Raw genomic sequence first — 21052 nt, 5'->3', positions numbered from 1 at the left:
ATGCACACAGCACAAAGTATTCTTCATTGTTTATGGCTTTTTACTTTGGGAATTTTTTGTTGCAACAACTTAATCCCAGACCTAATTTCATGGCCACCCAGAAGCATATACGTACAAACTCATCTTATGGTTGTTCTAAGCAAAACATAATTACAATGGTAAATCTTTTTTTTTTTTTCTGAGTAGCCATTCAAAATAAAATATGCAGCAGTTCTTACACTCCCTAAGTGTGACCCGTGAAGAACTGATTCATTGCAATTTTAACTCTATATTTTCTGTTCCGCAGTTGCTTTTCTAAAGCCTTTACTTAGAAGCATTAAATCAAAGAGGGAAAAATTAATGTGATTTTAAGGGCAGATTGGTTTATAATGATTTTTAATTTTATTCCAGTTCCATATTTGAGAATCACTTACTAAGCAAAATAGTAGCAATATTCTTCTTGACAATAAGGCATAAATTATAAATTCCCATATTCCCTAAAATAGACTTTATAGAAAGAAACTTCACTGATACGAAGTTAATTTGAATCCATTTACAAAAAATTCATGAAGTGTGCATATATTTGACAAAAATGTACAAAATTTGTACACCGAAAACAACAAAACACTGCTGAATTGAAATACAGAAGACCTAATTCAGTAGGAGAGATATACTGTTTATGGACTGGAAACCTTAACATTGTTCAATGTCAGTTGATCTATAACAGAGAATAAAGAGGTTTAGAGTATGTCACTCCAAAATATGCCTCTCTGGCATAACGATTATTTTCAGCTAAAGGAAATTAAGAAAAAGCAGACACAGGATGAACTCTCTGCCCTCCCCCTATCTGTGTGAAAGCAAAACATAAATTCCCATTGTGGAGGTGTCTTCCTCCCCCTTTCCTTACCTCATCCTTGGAGATGAAATGGCACTGACGGTCTACAACAAACAAAACTTACCAACTAGACTTTATCATCCATTGGCTTCTCTATATATTTACCCTACCACAGCTTGTCACCCCTAAAGGCCTAAACCCCTTTTCCTGTCACATCATTCTCTACAAATTTATTTTCTTTTGTTAAAATTCTACCTACGACCCACATTCTAACCACCCCTTCCATGCATTCATCACTGAGTTTCTCCCACATGTATATGCACCAAACACGTTAATAAATTTGTTTATTTTTCTGTTGTTAATCTATGTTGTATCAGTTTACTTTTCAGGGCCACAGATGTAGAATCCAGGAAAGTAGAAGGAAAATGTTCTCCTCTGCTATAGGGTCAAAAAACTATGGTCCATGGGCCAAAGCTGCCTGCTTTTGTAAGTAAAGTTTTATTGGAACATGGCCATGCCTGTCCATTTATCTATTGTATGGCTTTTTTACCCTCCCCACCCCACCCTGCCAAATCTAAAATATTTACTATCTAACCCTTTAGAGAAAAAGTTTGCCAACTCCTGAGCTACAGATTTAGCATAATCTCAACTAAAATCCATCAGACATTTTTGGTATATAAAAACTGATAAGCTAATTCTAAAATCTGTATGGAAATGCAAAAGACCTAAGTTGACAATCTTGAAAAATGACAATGTTAGTGGACTGACAGCACCTGATTCTAAAGTTAATTTGGACTGCTTAGGGCCCTGAAACCTGAACTATGAACCTCCTCCTTCTTGATCCTGACTTTTTGGAAGTCTCTTCTTGAGAAGACCCATTTCCTTGATGGGTTTGTACAGGAAAAGGAGATGATCTTCATTCCACAGCTTTTGTGACATATTCAGTTCTGATGAAAAGTTGAGTACATGTGAAGGTAAAAGAAAACAACTTCCCCTATGAAACTCAGTGCCCTCCAAGGTTGGTACACACGAGTGCTACTCCAAGGGAAAGTCTTCCGTGGAATGATTTCTGAGTCAAGCAGTCCCTGACTTGAGTATTTCCCACTCCTTGGGATTCTTCCACTTTGACCTGCTCTGCTATAACCACTTATGAACCTACTATTTCTCTCTTCTTTCCAGAGTTCAAGCGTGGGCAAAACCAAAATACTCTTCTTTCTCTTGTTCCTTTTACCTCATGCATCATCTAGGGTCCTCTACCCCTTAGCCTCAAAACAAGCCAGTTAATTGATGAAATTTCTTATTTCTAATTGGCAAAAGACTTCTAAAAGCTATGAAAACCAAAAGCAGAATAATCAAGGACATAAAGATTTATAAAGCTTTGCCTTTCCATCTGATAGTACCAAAATTATGTATAAGATACTCAGTTTTGGTTTGGTCTCATGCTTTGTCTCTGATATTTGTCATTCTCAAGTCATTTCCCAGTATTCAGAAACTGATCTAGATCTTCTTGGACATTTCTTCATATTTTACCCAGTCCAAGGACTGGCAACCAATGCCCTAAAAGCCGAATTTTTTAATGATTCAGCCACCTATATCTCCTATGGGTCTCTTATTTAAGGTCGGCTTGCAGAGATGAGCCTAGTTCACAAATGACTTAAAATGCATTGGTGGTCGACACTTTCCATTCCCAGTAATTATGTAGCATTGTCAATATGGTCTCATAGTTAAGAGGAAAAGATTTTAAAACCATACTGCCTGGTTTTAACTCCTAGCTCCACTTTTGCTCCCTCTATAACTTTAGGCAAGTTACTTAACCTCTCCATACTTCTTATTTCACCTAGCATAATACCCACTAGGTCCAGCCATATTGTTACAAGTAACAAGATCTCATCCTTTTTTATGGCTGTGTCATATTCCATTGTGAGTGTGTGTGTGTGTGTGTGTGTGTGTGTGTGTGTGTGTGTATGTACACACCATATCTTCCTTATCCATTTGTCTATTGATGGATATGTAGGTTGCTTCCATATCTTGGCTATCCTAAATGCTGTAACAAATGTAGGGGTGCAATTTAGTGTTTTTGGTTTTTTGGGGGTAAATATCCCATAGTGAAATTATTGGATCATGTAGTATTTCTTTTTTTTTTTCATTTTTTAGGAACCTCCATGCTGTTTTCCATAGTGGCTGTATCAATTTACATTCCCACCAACAGCATATGAGTGTTCCCTCATCTCTACAACCTCACCAACACTTATTATTTCTTGTCTTTTTGATTTTAGCCATTCTGATTGGTATGAGATGATAGCTGTGGTTTTGATTTGCATTTCTCTGATGATTAGTGGTGGTAATAAGCATCCTTTCTGATGTCTGTTGGCCATCTGTGTCTCTTCTGTGTCCGTGTTTTTTCTGGTATGTTTTTTCCTCCTCTCCAAAGAAAGGAAGCAAAGCCCTTCATATACTTGGAAACTGTGGCTTAAGTTTTCTTTCTCCAGGTAGATCCTGTTATCATTCCCTTAATCAGATTTGTGATTCTCCTCTAAACTTTCAGCAAGTACTGCATTTTCTTCTGCACTGTGAACCACAACTGGATGTGGCATTCTACCAAGGGTCTGACTTATGGTGATTATAAGAAGATTACTGCTCTATGCTGCTCTCTTTATATCCCATTTGGCACCCATCTAATCACAGGGCTACATCACTACTGAGTTTTAAAGTTTACTTTCTGATTCTTCAAGTATTTTATTTAGATATATATGTGCATGCCCAGTATACTAATTTATTTGAAAATGCCTATCATTGAGGAGCCTGGGTGGCTCAGTCAGTTGAGTGTCTGACTCTTCATTTTGGCTCAGGTTGTGATCTCAGGGTCGTGAGATTGAGCCCTGTGTTGGGCTCCTTCGGCTCGCCACTCAGCAAGGAGTCTACTCAAGATTCTCTCTCTTTTCTCTGTCCTTCCCCCTGCTCCTGTGTGTGCTCTCTCTTTCTCTCTTTCGCTCACAAATAAATAAATCTTTTTTTTTATTATTTATTTATTTTTTTTTTTAAAGATTTTATTTATTTATTTGACAGAGATAGAGACAGCCAGCGAGAGAGGGAACACAAGCAGGGGGAGTGGAGAGGAAGAAGCAAGCTCCTAGCGGAGGAGCCTGATGTGGGGCTCGATCCCGTAACGCCGGGATCACGCCCTGAGCCGAAGGCAGACGCTTAACCGCTGTGCCACCCAGGCGCCCCTCTTTTTTTTTAAAAAAGAAAATGTCTATCATTATTACAAAGTCTATTTTGCTATTTTCTTTAATTTTACTATGTTCCAATGGACTGTTGAAAATGGAATTCTTCATTCTGACAATGAAGCAAAGAGGGCATAAAACTTCATTCTGCAATATTTCCCCTATTTGCTATGTGTGCATTCCTTACTGATTTAGAAATTACTCAAATTTCCAAAAGAAGAAATGATTTTAAATAAGAATAGTTAAAACATTCTCATGCATTAGTATTTCTCTCTGGGGTGAACGCTAAAAATAGGAGTTATGTAGGTGGAGACAGAAAATCTAAATGTAGGAGGGAGAGGGAGGAAGCACTATAATTTCTACTCAATACATGGCTATTCAGGCTATTCAAGAAGTGATAGGATTTTAGGTCAGCCAAAAATGTGAAAGATAACCTGAAGAAGAAAAGGGCTTGAGGATATGGTTGCAGATGCAGTCGTCTCTAACTCACCCTGTCTTTGCTCTAGAACATTTTATAGAGAGAAGGCTTATTATGTCTACCAATAAAGCTTCTTAATGAAAGCAGTTTAGTTATGAAAACATACTCCCATTTATGATCTCAAAAAACAAGGTGGACTTAAAATATTAGCATTATTTCTTTAGGTACCACTTCAGCATGAAAAAATGGTTTCATTATTTTTGAGGTTTCCCTGCTTAAAAATCCAATTGGGCTAACAACCCCCCACCCTTATTGACACATAAAGGAGAAATTCTTAAACTATATTAATCAAGATCAGCTAAATGTTGTAAAACCCCCAATATCTCAAGAGCTTTTTAAAAAGGTTTATTTCTTGCTCTTACAGTCCAATGCAAGGCTGCCTGAGATGGAGGAATGGGGAGGGTCTCCATTTGGGTTTCTTACATCTGGAGGTTATGCCATCTTCTGGGACTCTGGGGTCATCCTGGGTCCTCTGCACTGGGCTGGCAGAGAAGGGAGAAATGGGAGGGAGTGAAAGACAGAGCCTGGTAGTGATGGCCATCGCTTCCACCCACATTTTTTTGGGCTGACTGTAAGGGAGACTGAGAAATATAATTTAGCTCTGTGCTCAGAAAAGAGAGGAAACAAGGTCAGTCAGCAACCAGCCAGTGTCTGCCATATAATTTAAATTAAAGATCACATATTAGCAACCGGGAAGCTGAATGTTACTCCCAGCTCTGGTTCCTTTGGGCTTATACTGAATCCTTGGAAAATTCAAATTAGTTTAAAAATTTAAATATGAGCAGAGTTCACACTAAAATAAAAACTCTTATTTTGGGGTTCTCTTGAAAAATCAGAAGATCGCACAGATCTTCTGGACCTACATTTCCACTTGACATGAAACGGCTGGAATGAAGTAGCAGCTGTCCCCTTACCCAGAGGCCAGCTCTCCAGTTCACCCTCCAGCCTGCTTCACTCACTCAGCTGCCTGGCCTCCAAAGGGGTTTACACTTGCTTTCTCTGGTTGGCATAATGATTTAATATTTCCGATATTTTATATCTTGTCATTAATATGTTAATAACAACAATGAACCTCAGTAGATTGATTTGGATCAGCAGTTGTTAGACTCTGCTTTAATCATGGTGAAAATTACTAGCCAACTCTCTGAAATTCACTTTCTCCACAAAAGTAATGGTCTAATTATGAAAGAATTGAGATACATATTTTATTTTTAGCCTAATCATTTGTTTAGTCATAATTCATATTCTGAATAGGGACGATAATCTATCAGGAACACAGATTGTTGAATGTGAAAACTTTGTTTTCCTATTTCTTCCTAGGATTAATGCTTGCTGGCCTTATAATTTTAAAATCTTTTTTATGGACTAAAAGCACTTTACATAAAAGCAGGCCTCAAGCAACAGAACGGTCCTTGGGTTGATAGCAGAAGAGTTTACAGAAATATAACCTACTTTATGGTTGTTGATCATTGGCTATTTGGGGGAGGGGAGTGAGGTAGGACAGACTTGGTGTATAGCTATAAAAAACAAAACAAAACAAAAAATGAACAAACAAAAAGCCTTAAATAAAAGAGAGATCCCAATACAGCTCCTTTGTGGTTCTTTCAGTTGAATTTGAAATTGTTCCACAACTGACATTTGAAATATTAACCTACTTTGAAGGGGAGATTGTTGGGTGAATTTTAAATGACAGTTATAACTGCTTTGTTTCTTTGGAGAACTCTGCACAAGTATCTAAGAATTGAGTGTTAGAAGTCTGTCTGTCATTCTAAAAAGAAGGAAATCGATTACCAAACTTAAAATCAGGCAAATTGTCCATTTTGGAAAACAGTGTGGAGGTCCCTTAAAAAGTTAAAAATTGAGCTACCCTATGATCCAGCAACTGCACTACTGGGTATTTACCCCAAAGATACAGACGTAGTGAAGAGAAGGGCCATATGCGTCCCAGTGTTCACAGCAGCATTGTCCACAATAGCTAAATCATGGAAGAAGCCGAGATGCCCTTCAACAGATGACTGGACTAAGAATATGTGGTCCATATACACATGGAATATTACTCAGCTATCAAAAAGAACGATTTCTCAACATTTGCTGCCACATGGACAGCACTGGAGGAGATAATGCTAAGCGAAATAAGTCAAGCAGAGAAAGACAATTATCATATGGTTTCACTCACTTACGGAACATAAGAAGTAGGAAGATCGGTAGGAGAAGAAAGGGAAGAAGAAAGGGGGGTAAACAGAAGTGGGAATGAACCATGAGAGACTATGGACTCTGGGAAACAAACTGAGGGCTTCGGGGGGGGGGAATGGGATAGGCTGGTGATAGGTAGTAAGGAGGGCACGTATTGCATGGTGCACTGGGTGTTATACGCAAGTAATGAATCATGGAACTTTTCATCAAAAACTGGGGATGTACTGTATGGTGACTAACATAATATAATAAAAAATATTATTATTAAAAAAATATCAGGCAAATTGTCTACAAAGAAATTATCTCTTAACACCCTGGACAGGTGAAAAAAAAAAACATACCTTGGCAAATTAACACTCACAAAATCAAAGTACAACATTATATTGAGAGCTTTATCTCTTTTGTTTGCTTTTTTCTTAACAGAGCAGAGATTAAAGAATTATTTTTTAAGTCACCTGAGGGTTTTAATGTTCCTGGTATATTTACTTATGCATGTAATGGCAGCTTTTCTATTGCTTTTCAATTCACATGTCTGCATTTATATAGAAGTTACATAAATTCTGAGGGAGAGAAGTCTGAAGTGGATTTGTAAAAACACCAACAGAAGAACTGACATTGTTTTTAATTTTAATTATTGATTCTGATGAGAGGAATAAGCTACTGGTTCAGTTTTAGACTTAAATCAGCCCTCGGTATCAGGGAATAAAGAAATAGCATAATTACAAATCCTGGTAAAGACAGAAAAAAAGATCTCTTCTGAGAGAAAATGAGTGGAATTTTTTTTTTTTAATCACCTTGAATGACTATCAAGGGGAATTGTCCCTGGAGGAAAAGAAGTTATTGGATGATGTGGGCTGCAATAAGCCCACTGAAGAGGACCAGTATGTCCTAAATCACCCAGCTATAAATTCTCACCCAGTGCTTAGGAAATGGGAATTGTTATCCTCTTATTCCAGACGAGGAAACTAAGGCTCAGACAGACTGAGCAACATGCCCAAAGTCCATAAGCTAAATAATTGGGGCTTCAGGAATTCAAATTCAAGGTTTCCAGGCACCACAGTCTGAACTGAGAAAAACAAGGCATGGATATAGAGAGACAGCACACCAAGAGAGAGACTCAGGTTGCACAAAAATGGACAGCAGCTTAGGTTTTAAATGTGGTTCACTGACTAGATGACTAAAAGTAGGAAGTTTCAAAAGATCTGAGGCAAAGTGGGCTGAGGGATGTAGCAATTTTCTCTCCAACTCCCAGAGAGCGAGGCCAGAAGTGTGGGCTTAACCAGGGCACTTTGGTACCAGAAGGATACATGCTGGACAGATTCCAATAGAGCAATAAAAACAATAAAGGGAACAGAGATTTATCTGTTGGAAAGATACACAAATCTAAGTGCCTCGAGCTTGCTCAAAAGGGCAGGAGGGTACCATGGACTGCAAGTCTTTGAAGTGTGCATAGCACTGAGGAGAGAGTGTTCTGCTGTGGGGGTGTACCTGGGAATTGGAACTGATGAAACATGGACAAGAAACCTCTAAGCTGATAACAGTAAATGTTTTTTTGGAAAAGTTACAGGGTAACTCCTTCAGGCTCTGATGTTTAACTTCCCCTGACTCACTCCTTTTCTGAGATTCCAATGTTTCCTGAAGAAACCCCTGTCTTATGCAGCCCCGGCTGCTGCATGAGGAGTGCTGGCTAGATTGGCCCTCAGGGATGCTGCTCCCAGGGGCATGGCCACGGGAAGCTCCAGATGGGCTGGGCAAGGTGACTCATTTGCTTTTCCCACCATGGTCATTTCTATGAGTCACATACTTTCATCCAGTCCAAAACATGGGAAAGTAACATCAAAAAGCCTAAGATGTTGTTATCAAATGTTAAATGAAAAAGAAAAATCCCCTCTTATATGATCCTTAAAGAAATGTTTATTTAATCTTTCTATTTTGTTGCTATTTCTTTGATTTATCAGCATCCAGGAGGTGGGGTGAAGAGAAGGGAGGCTGTAAGCCAGACAGAGAAAGATTAAGGCAGTTCTGCACTGTTGCTCTGAGGCAGTGACCCAAGCTATTGACCCTTGAAAAGAAAGGTCCAGCTCTTTTCCAATAAGCAAGGACTCCTCTCCTGAATAAGACAGGAGTTCTAGTCAACTGAGTATTCTTCAGCTCTGTGTTTGTAAGAGCACAGTGCCCATGTCTAGTTGGCTGGGTAGGGTGGTGGGCGATGTACAGCATGGACTTGGACATCAGATGGGTCTGGATTTGAACCTTGGACCTGTCACTTACTAGCTATGTGATTCCGGGAAGGATCCTTGACTGCTCTGAGAGTTAGCTTTCAGATCTATAACATAACCATTGTAATACAAATAATAGTAATGATAATGCAAACATGTCTACCACTGATTGAGCTGGTACTCTATACCAGATATTGTTCTATAGACTTTACACATATTATCTCATGTAATCTTCACAACAACCTTAGAGAAAGGTATTAATATTGTCCCCATTTTCCAAGTGTGGAACCTGAGGTAAAACATGTTTAAAGGACTTGCCTAAGGTCATGAGAATAGAAAGTGGCAGAGGCAGCATAATATCTGCCTCCTCAGGTTGTTGTAAGGCTTACTAGAGGTAAAGCAGCTAAAGGTATTAGTTCCAACTAAACGCACAACAATATACATGTTTTTTAAAAACTAAAAAGAAGGAAGTAGAACTCCCTTTCTAATTGCCCCAATTGTTACCTCTTTCTTTTTAAAATAAAGGAACGAGCCTCTTTACTATCAACCTCCTATGTCAGAGTAACCCACAGTACTCCTTTTATTTTAACACAAATTATCTGAAGTTCAAAGAGATGACTTGCAAAAGACCTGTGAGCAACACTTGATACAAGGCTAGTACGTATTCCCCAGCTCTATTCAAGAAACTGCTGTGTTCTGCCAATCAATCAAAATAAACATGCAGAAACCACAAAGTTTAATCTCAGTAAACATGTTTACAAATCCAGGAGCATACTTCAGAGCAAAATAAAATATCTTCTCTACACACACGCACACAAAGACACACAGACACACCTCTAATACGGTGTTCAAGACCATCTTTGAAGACAATACTGAATAAAACTTTTGCTTCCTTCCATCCGTTCTTCCTTCCTCCCTCCCTCTCTTTTTCTTTTTTTCCTGAACAAACTTTCTTATCCTGCTTGTTGATCAGTGTATTAGCCTGACTGCCATAAAACACCACAGGCTGGATGGCTTAAACAACAGAAATTTATTTACTCACAGTTCCAGAGGCTGGAAAGTTCAAGATCAAGGTTCTAGCAGGGGTTGGCTTCTGGTGAGGGCTTTCTTCCTGGCTTGTAGATGGCTGTCTTCTCACCATGTTTTCACAGGGCCTTTCCTTGGTACGTATGGAAGAGAGGAAGAGAGCCTTATAAGGCTACCAATCTTATCAGATTAGGACCCCTACCCTTATGACATTTAATCTTAATCACATACTAAAAGCTCTGTCTTCAATTACAGTCATATTGGGAGTTAGGACTCCAACATAAGAATTTTGTGGGGTACACAGTTAGCCCATGGCAGTTGGTTAGTCTGAACTGAAATTTATGTAGAGGCCTACACATTTCAGAGACTCATCCATGATTAATTAAAATTTTCTATAGATTGTGGTCACCACTAGACCAGTAATTGCTAAAGGGTTGTGAATCAGGTGTCTGTGTGGTCTGTGGACAGATTAAATATAATAGATAAGATTTCTTGGTAAAGCAGAGTGAAAAGACTCTCGGAATATAGGGTGGTGGTGTTCTTTCTAAAAATAAGTCTTGATGGCTATTGTGCTCCTAAGACTGAAGGTGTTTTGGAATATAAACAAGTTACCCTAAAAGCAAGAGTCAGATCTGGAAAGGAAAGGGCCCATTCTGAAGAAGGAACATGTTCTTTCCAAATGGTTTGCATAATTTCCTATGTAGTTTTCGTATTACAGAAAACAAACACTTAGGTGTTTTAGATGACTATGAAGACCAAGTTTCCATGTCTCTGAAATCTCACTGGGGCTAGATTAGCTTAAGAAGTCTTGTTAACTTTCCTTCCATATGTCATTTAAAACTTTGGAAAATATGAATGTGCTATTTTCTTGCTTTTGGACTTCTTTATTTTCTCCTTTTCACCAGGCATGCTCAAAAGTGGTGGCATCTTTGTACGTGGGTCTCAGTGGGGAGTGGGGAAATGGGAGGAGTTGGAATAAAAAATATATACTTTTCCAATTATAAAAACCCAGGTAATAGCCTCTGGTGTCCAAAAAAGAACCTGTATTTAAGGCTATTGTCTTGACAGTAGATTTTCAAGAAAAAAAATTTATATCTCTCCTTTAAAAAACCAAGATTTGGATACTCCATTGGTTCTTTCCATGGGGTAGAAAAGAATCATTCTTCCAGGACAGTAGGGCCATGAATTTGCTCTTTTATGGTGGAAGAGTGATAGGATGCAGGGGACACACGGGAGAGTCCTGCTCCTGACAGGGGGTAAGGGCCGGAGAACAGTCAGATAAAAAACAAAACAAAACAAAACAAAAACCTTTGTGGCGTAGGAGGTATTTGAATAGGTAGAGGGAATGTGATGGCAAAGAAAGCTGCCCTTCACTTTCTTAGGATCCCAGAAAGAAACTAACTTTCCAGCTGCTGCTAAACCAGTCTGCAGCATAAAGTATTCAGGCAGTGGAGGCCCTGAGGTTTTGTGCCTTGGTTTCTGTGTGAAAAGTCTGTGAGCCTCTTGGGGCCCTCTGTGGCAGCATGAAGGATAATGAAGCAGAGGCTAGGTTTAGATGGAAGATGCTACAGAGACTCAGAGGGCCCTGGGTTGGCAGGCAGTGCTTGCTGAGAAGAGTGTGAGCCAGCCTCAGAGTGCCCCAGGCCCTGGCCAACTTGAGAGACAGATCATATCACCAGTTCCCTGGGTACAGGCCAGCCATCAGGTGACCCCCACCACTAGGCTCTATCTCTTCTTTTTCACCTTACCCAAATTTTGTTTAGGCTGTCGTAAAGATCTGGTATGTTCAGTAGCGCTTCCTGCCTAGAACACTGGTGTGTTCCCCAGCTCACTATGTAAGTTTTAATCATTCATTAAATCCCAGAAATGTGTCCACTCTTCTGTGAATTTTCCCAGACCTCTTTGGCTCCTATTCATTCTTCTCTCTTGGGGACCCCACAACACCCATTAAGTGAGCGACTAGTTTTGGCCTTTAATTGTGTCTGCCTGGAACTATTATTTCCACATTTGGATCTTTTGTCTTTCCAGCGAGACACCCAGTTTCTTGCATGCAGGTACTTTTGTTTTCCCATATATAACACCCTAAAGGAAGCAGATATTTAATAAATTCATATTTAACAAATGAAGGCACTTCACTGCCTCAAAGGGCTGGCCCCAGAGTTAATCTGATTCAGAAGAAAAGTACAGGTCAAAGGAATGCTTATTGTTTTGCCATTTTCTTGTAGTGGAAAGTCCCAGCCAGTTATCAATTAATAGTGAGTATCAACAGAATTTATCTGGTGCTTAACAGAGGGTGACTTCTGAAGATAACTTCACAGACAGAGCCTTTTGTGAAACAGGTTGAATTCTGCCACAATTTATTCCCTCTCTGGTCTCAGACTAATCACTTAACACCTGCAATGCCACACGCAGAAAAATGTATTCTGTCATCAGTCTCATATGAATTAACAAGGCTGTGTTCTATGTTCCAGAAGCACAGCAGGCTGTTACAGATGTCAATGGGCTCCTGGCTTTGTGAGTTTATGTGCTGAAGGATCTTTGGGTGAAAAACAATGATATAAACACAAAGGAACCATTATTAGGGCCATCATATTGACATTTTCGTATTGTGTCATGTCAGGGGAGGATGAGACAAGGGCAGGACTTGGGCAAGCTACACGACATACAGCAGTCAGGTGACCCCCACCACTAGGCTCTGTCTCTTCTTTTCCACCTTACTCAAATTTTACTTAGGCTGTCATAAAGCAATGGGAGCAACAGTGCTGGGTAAACAGTTGTAAATCCCCAAGGCTGGACCTCGTTAACATTTTACAGAATGCTTTGCCTCTTTTAAGCAAGCTACAAAGCAAGAATGAACTCACACAGCCTCTTTGGAGGTCAGTGGGATTTTTCTGTTTCTGTGGGACATCACTAATTAATCACAAACTAATTGGTAGCCTAAGGTTCACTGAGTTGGATTTAGAAACCACACACCATTTTGCTTAGCAGCTTGGAGGAGACAGCTTAAGTAGAGGTGGCACACACATAAAAATGACTTGCTTTCACAGTGCTTCAAAGGCAACTCCACAGTTGGGTCAAGAGAAGCTACCCATCTCTCTTTCTGGTGCCCTTTTGGTGACTTATTTTTGTTCTCCCTGCCTATTTGCACCTTGGCACCTAGGTTTCCGAGGCTCTGAAGAGAAGCATATTGTGAGTCATTTCTCCATGAGGGTAACTGAGAAAGGCGAGAAGTTTACTCTCAAAGCACATGCAGCAAGGGTATGATTTGGGGACAGAATAAAAAGTATTACAATTTTGCTGAACATAAATGGTCAAGGAGCTGATTTCAGAAAGAAGTTTCAGGCAGAAGTTTCAAACTGTCATGACTGCCAAGTATTAAGGGGCAAGATGCCACTAATTCCCACTGGATTAAAAGCACTGCTAATTTTTCTCAGGGACATTTCAACTTTAGAAAGGGTATCAACTTAAAAACAAAAATTAAATGCTGTTCTTGAGATGAAATGAAGCCATACAGAATTAAACAATTGGCTAATAAGGGGGATTTTTCTCAAATAATCCTTGAACGTTGTGTCCCAGAAAGGACTATGTGTACAGCATTGAGGGAGAGGGATAAGGAGGATAGCAGTTGAGGAGGAGGACATGTCTAAGGAATGCGGCCTCAGGACACTCAGGAAAATTGCTATAAAGGAAAACTCTGACAGAGACGCTGAAGAAGTAAACTCAATCTCTTGAGGTGTCTGGGCCAAAACACATTTTATGACTTTGATGATCAAAAAAAATCTATATATTTTGAATATTAAGATAATGAAGATCAAAGCTGCAAAATTTGGATGAAAAGAGAATTACTGTCATGTTTCAAGTTTTAGAAAAGAAATGATGGAATAACTTTTGGATCAAAGTGGCTGAAAAGTGGATATTTGGGTGAATCAGAAAAAAAAATCTTGCAAACCTTTACATAGGAAATTCATCTTAATAATGTAGAAAAACACATGAATCATGTTGCATGGAATGAAGCTTAAAGTAGGAGTCTCCCATTAATGAAATAGGCACCATAAGTAGGATTATTTATCTACTGCTTATGAATCCATAAGATTATTAGATGAAAAATACACCACAATAAATATTAAGACTCTTTTCCATTCAGTTACTTAAAGAACTACTTTAATATCCATTGTCCAACTGGATTCACATCAATCCTAAGAATGGTTAGAGCAGGTTTTATCCCCATTTTATAGTTGGGAAGGCAGAGCACAGGAAGGTTATGTAGCTTCATAGAGTCAAGCATAGTTGATAGCATTTCCCGGACCTTGGTCTCTGGACACCTTAACTGGGACTCTCCACCAAACTATGAGTTTGCCCTCAAACCAACTCCTCTGAAGTACTCAAACCTACCAATGAATGAATATCAAAACAAAACTTGAAAGGGCCTCAAGTACAAAGGTCACCAAGACATACTAACCACAGCCATGTTCGAGTCTTCTCCAGGCTGGCTTCAGGATGTTCAAATGAATTTCTATGAATGGAGAGGAATTTCTATGAATTGCCTGGGATCTGAGCTGGGTAGTACACTCATTCACTCTCTGCTGGGATGGCTTTTTGGGAATCCATTTGGCTTCAGAAAACAGGGCTTTGAGGGTGTAGAATGAAGGCTTTAGAGAACCATGGGTAAGACACCCCCAGCATGCCAGACCACTGAGACAAAGCAAGTGAGTGAGTTTCTAGAGAAATCATGGGTTCCTGAGGTGGTGCCCAGAGTTTGGTGGGAGAAGCACCTCAAAATGGGGATGGGCACAGAAAGAAGCAATTAGAGAAATCCTGAAAAGGGTTTTAGTTTGTCTGTTTTTGTTTGTTTGTTTGTTTGTTTGTTTGTTTTGACTTCTGTCAGTCCTTGGGAACCATGGGATTATAACAGTGGAGGTCTTCAGGATAATCCATGCTGGGATTTGGAAGACCTGTGATTCTAGACAAGTCATGTAATCTTCCTGGCATTCACATCCTCATCTATAAAATGAAGAGGTTGGACTCAATGATGTCTTTTCCACTCTAACATGTTATGATTACATGAAGCAAGTCTTAATTTAGCACTTTGAAAGATCCTTGGCTTACACAATGTAACCCCATCCAGAAGGAAATTGTCTTTACAGTCTGTTTCAGGACTTGTGTAGGGATTTACTACAACAGTTAGTGATGGCCTTTGTTGGCTGCCAACTGTCTGAAGAGTCCTAGAGCACATGCTGGCATTGTCTTAAGCTGTGCAAGTCAGGAAAGAGCTGCAGAGGCGAAGGAGGGACACTGTGGAAGAAAAGTGATTCAGAAATGAGACTGTTCTCTCCATCCAATTCTCAGTCCCCAAACTGGGCTGGCTCCTGTTGTGGAAATTAGACCTTTGAGCAGTGTTCCATGTGTTTATTCTACTTGTATCAAAGAGGCTTTCATCTCCCTAGAGCAAATTATTAACACATTCCACCAAAGATGTGAGGGTGGAGGCCTGGCCTTGGGGGGAAAAAAAATCACATCATAATAAAAAGCTGCCCGAAACATGAACTTAAGAAAAAACTAACATAAAAGCCCCCACTTTTAATGACAGCAGTTGGCCAGACGCCAAGGTCCTTGTGCCCAGAGGAGCATGGCTGGCTGATTCCTTGTCCGTAGGCTGACCCTTCTGTGCCCAGGAATTTTCCATGCGATGTCCAGTGGTGTGGGAGGTGGGGCTTTTGCAGGTTCAACAGGTTGAGGCACTCACAGCCAGTTCCCTTCGACCTTAGCTGGAGGCCAGATTTTGTTGGCTGAGTGAACAGTGACTCTCAGTTCCAGGCTGTATATCTTTGCTTCTTGAGAATTATTTGGTTGGGAAGTGGGGAGAGAAAAATAAAGAGACAAACGAAAAACACACAAAAAGACCAACAACTTTCAGGTACATCCAAGAGGAGAAACAGATTTAAAATAAGAACAGCAATGTTCCAGCTTCACTAATGATTATTCCCCAAGGCAAAAGACTGTGGGGAATAGTTTCTAGATAGAGATTATGCCATTTTCTACAGCAAGTTCCTTGATTTACAGGAGCCGTTTGATGCTCAGGCCCCTTCTTTGAGATATAGCTGAACTGTATGTGGAAAAGAGCCTAGGATGAAAGAGAATAAAGGGAATTATTTATTGCTGTTGAAAACCAAGACCCCGGGTCTGACTTTGTTTATGTTTGCCTTTTTAAAAATATTTCCTAGTAACACCAAGATATATGATATCACAAATCTAATATTCAGCAACTATGACCACCAAGATTAATGAATAGCCATGGATATGTTGTCTGACATTAGCATCAGTTTCCCCTATTGGGGATAGAGGAGGAGCAGAAAGAATTGAGAAGCTGAGAATACAAGAGGGACTTGAAATACTTCATCCAGCTAAACAGCCAATGCAGCCTTGGGTAAAAGCAATCTGGGAGTTGGAGCCTTGGCTTTGCCGTCTCAAATTAAGCATGTGTGTGTAAGGTGAGGAGGAACTGCCGACACTAGTGAAGATGGATGAATATCCTTTGTAATGACCCAAACCACTCCTATAACAAGAAAGGCTCTCAAAAATCCCACCATTTCACCTATAACGCACATGGATTTTTCAACTTTGGCTAATCATAATAAGTAGCATTTGCTCAGCATTTGACTGCTTCAGAATGCCTCTTACAACAACGTCCGTGTTACTTCTATGATTATTTGCAATTAATGCACTCAGAAACTGAACGTAACTTGCCCAAGTTTCCCCCTCCACCATCATTACTCTGCACCTGAGGTTCTCAACAAGGGACCACCTCCATCACCTGGGGGAGAGCTTTTGGTGATCTCTGGAGACATCCTTTGTTGACAAAAGGGGAAAAAGCCATTGACATCTAGTGGGTGGAGGCAAAGGATATTGCTCAATATCCTAGAAGGTACAGGATAGCCCTCTACCCCCCAGCATTACAAACAACTAGCCACCCCAAAATGTTAATAGCACCAAAGTTGAGAAAACCTGCTCTACATATTCTCATTTTCAAGTTCCTTTTTTACTTCAATGACCATTTCTTTACTGACAACTGTCAAATTCACTATTTTTATTATTTCTCAAACTTCAAACTTTTATTACTAATTTCTAACAGAGGTTTCTGCCTGGTTGTTATGTGGGAACCTTAAATATAACATGACAGAAATAGATCTCCACCTTCTATGTTCTGACCTCAACCACAGGCCCTACCACACAGAGTTTCTCAAGTTGAAAACACAATTGCCATTCTTGACATTTTCCTTCCTGTTCTACTCCTCACTCACCCCAATCCAATCATTTGACAAGGCTTTTAAAAACACCTGAGAAACATCTCTTGAAATTGGCTTTTCCTTTCTTTCCCACTGACATCATTTTAGCATTAGTCCTCATCATTTCAGGATAAACTGTTGCTTTAATTTGGCAAAGCACGCCAGACACTATTCTCAGCACCCATGAGATACGTAAACATCCTCATTTTGCAGATGAGGGAAAAAGGTGCAGACAGTAAGGCTACTCAATGAAGAGGCCAGCGGTTGACCTCAGGCCAGACTCTGTGCTGTCAACCACTACACTCTGCTGCCTCCTGATTCATCACCTTAGACTTGACTTCCATCTTTTTCTACATGAATCAAGTGTTCTAATTACTCTGCACCTTTCTAGAGCTTTTCACATTTCTGTGTCATTGAACATGCTATTCCCCCGCCCCCTCCACTTGGAATACCCTTTCTTTCTTCCTTCTGGCTAGCTCCTACCCATGCTCCAAAGCCCAGCTCAGATAAAAGCTCTTCAAAGCCACATATCATGTCTTATCCATATCTCCAATCTCTAGCACTGTATCTATTTCATAACAAGTACCCAAATACTTACAAAACAAAAGAAAATTACTTCTTTCTACTATCTTCCAAAGCGAAATTACCTTGCAAATATTTTCTAGTGAAAGCAGCTCTGTCAGTATCCTACCCATCCCTCAAAGCAACCGATTAGAAGTTAATGCTTGCATGTGTATGTACAAAAGTATACACAAAGGTGAGCTTCTTTAAAATACATTGACTATATGAGTGGAATATATATATTTTATTGACTATATGAATTCAAAGAGGTGAAATCAAATGTTCTGGGAGCACTAAACACTTCTAAGGTTTGCTTAAGACCCCAAATTTCTACTCGAGTTTGAAAATAAATCTCTTCTCTTCGGCCTGGTAAAACAAAAAATGTGTTATGACAGAGTGATTTGTTTCAAATAATTCATTTCAGAGTAGAGAAGAAACTGAAAAGATGTTTACATTAGACAGTTCTACCCCAACTGCATGTTATTTTAACAACTTTCCTCTCCCTCTCCCCTGTTTCCTAATACCATAATGGTTGAAGTAAAGACACAATATGGTGCAAGGATTTAAGGTCATTCTAATTTCTATTTCCCTAATGACTTGCATGAGGCATACAAGAAGATAAATATTTCCTGCAAGTGTCATTTTTGTCATCAGCAAAACGGCAAAATACATAGTGTAGAAAAAAAATTATTTGGCAGGACCATAAAGCCTTTATGCTCAGAAACAAACCTGTTTATCTCCTGGGCCATTAATTCACCCAAACCATTAGCAATTGGAAGACAAGGACAAAAGCTGAAGATAAATAAAAAATGTTTAGAATGAGGGAAATGGAGATTTGCACACCAAACAGTGCCCCAGACATGATTATACTATGAACAAAACTCTGTTTAGAGGCTGTGAAGGTTAAAATGATTACTGAGATATGGCCCCTACACCTCAGTAGATGGGGAAAAGTGTAATAAAGGTCATTCTTTCCTGTACCTTTTAGTAATATGAAAATCAAATCCTGCTTTTTCTTTGTTAATGTGACATTTTCTACCTCTTGTCTCACCAAATAGGGTAACTGTTCAGGATGAACACATTTTTATGGGATAGTTCCAGTATCCTCTCCCTAGAGGGTCTTAGTTTTGTCTGTGAAAACTCATAAAGTCAAGGCCGAATTATATTCTTAGCATTCCTTTTGAGGGGTCCTGAGGTATGGTCCCGAGGTATTAATCCCAAACACAGTAGTTACTTGTACAAAAATTGCAAACTAAATCTGTATCAACTCAGGGAGGTGAAAAGACCTATTCCTTTGTTATGCACATACCCAGTTAGTCCCGCGACAGTGCCAGCTCTATATGACGGTGTGTTTTCTTTAGGTCATTTCTTATATGGCTTTGTGAGAAATTAGGAATGTTCTTCTTTTGGGCATAACTCCTCCACCCTAAAAAAGAGCTAAAATGGCTGTAGAGGCTGCTCTTGGCTTTCAAAATGAGGACTTTCCTACTAGCATGGTTTGCATGGCTACGCCCATTGCCTGGAATGCTCCCTCACACCTTTCTACTTCTCACTTCATCTGTTCATTATTACTTCAATCTCAACTTAAAATCACTGCATTTTGGTGGTCTAACAGATAAACTAGATTATAGTTTTTATTTAGACCATTCATTGTTAATCTTGGCTACACATAAGAATAACCTGGGGGAGCTTCTAAAAACTACTTATTACCAGGCCTATCCTGGATCAATTAAATGTGATTATCTAGGATGGGTATGGATGGCAGTACTTTAAAAAACAGACTCAGGTGGTAATATGTAGATTGTGTTGAAAACTTCTGTTTTAGAGCATAACTCTCTTCATATCTCCATAGGAGTTCTGAGCTACTTGGAAACAGTGGTTCACTGTCTCTCTTTGTCATTATAACATATAATGAAGTTGGGAATTTTGTTCACCAGGTAATCCCAATGTGAGAGAAAGAAGAACTCATTTTCCAGGTGTGTGGTACTCTACCTAGGAGCAAGAGAGGGAAGCTGGAGGTAGGATGCTTCATGGATCTTCTGCGTCCTCTTCTCTAATCAAACCATAAGGGACTATTAAGTATAGGGAACAAACTGAGGGTTGCTGGAGGGGAGGGGAATGGAGGATGCGGTAAGTGAGTGATGGGCATTAAGGAGGGCACTTGATGAAATGAGCACTGGGTGTTATATGCAACTGATGAATCACTAAATTCTACCTCCGAAACTAATAATGCACTATATGTTAATTAAATTGCATTTTAAAGAAGGTAAAGATCACTTTTAAGTTTAGTTTTGGTTGCTAACTGTGTTTGCTTGAAGGTTACTCCATGAAGAGACTGTGTCACATGGTTATTGAGTGAATAAATGAATGAAAGATTGAGTGAAGGAGGGAGTAATTGAGAGATAAATACTTTTTACATCTGATTGAACCTCAAGTTTCTACATATAGGCTCTCATCACTACGACTCTTTTAACAGATCATTTTTTTCATTCCTCACAGACTTTGGCACATCTATCTAACTTCCTATTGAACCTCTCCACTTGGAAGTTTAGATGTTTTAGATCTGAAGTTCAAAACTAAGGAGGGTTGGAAGCTCAGTTTTGGATAGATTTATTTGGGTATTTGTCATGGACTTTCAAAATACTGAATCCCAAATCTCACTTTTGGCTTCTCAAACAGGCAAGTTCTAACATGAGCTAAGAATGCCAGCTATACAAATAAGCTCAAGACACAGAAGAGAGGCTGGAGTGGATTTGCCACTAGAGAAATGCAGTGTTATGTAATATGAGGTATACTTCTAGTCCAAGGACTAGCCCTGCAGACTGCCACTGGAATGTGGTCCCTCCTCATGCCACTTCCAAGAAATATCAGATTTAAGAAATAAGCAGCAAATGTAAGCTAAGAAGGGAATAAGACTGGGGAATGAGGGCAGGAAAGTATATGCTGCTCTACCTCTATACTTTCATGCAAGAAAAAACTTGCTGTTCCTCATTTCATTAATCCAGTTAAAGAGTTTTCAGAGCCTTCCAAATATCAGACAACTGTTCTAAGCATTGGGGATACAGCAGCAAAAACCAAACAAAAATCCCTGTTCTCAGAGATCAAACATTCTACTTGAGGTAGGGAGAAAACAAATGCAACACATGGTGTGATGAAAGTACTATGGAGAATGTACAGCAGGGCTGAAGGATAGGGAATGTAGGGTGCATTGCCATTGTAAGTCGGGTTGTGAGGGTAGACCCGAATGAGAAGGT

General features: G+C 39.5%; 1 protein-coding gene across 1 annotated transcript in view; it reads right to left on the bottom strand.

The window, feature by feature from the left end:
• Nucleotides 1-21052, bottom strand: part of ANKRD55 (ankyrin repeat domain 55) — a 277398-nt gene that overhangs the window by 171920 nt on the left and 84426 nt on the right. Inside the window, exon 3 of the mRNA XM_045795056.2 lies at nt 9971-10087. The gene's annotated coding sequence lies outside the window, so the exon portion shown is untranslated. The remainder of the gene's footprint in view (nt 1-9970; nt 10088-21052) is intronic.

This window comes from Ursus americanus, chromosome 5 (genome assembly GCF_024610735.1).
Source record: "Ursus americanus isolate L20-20 chromosome 5, mUrsAme1.1.p, whole genome shotgun sequence".
NCBI lineage: Eukaryota > Metazoa > Chordata > Mammalia > Carnivora > Ursidae > Ursus > Ursus americanus.
Note: the sequence above shows the minus strand (reverse complement) of the source record. Positions and strands in the feature narration are given on the sequence as shown.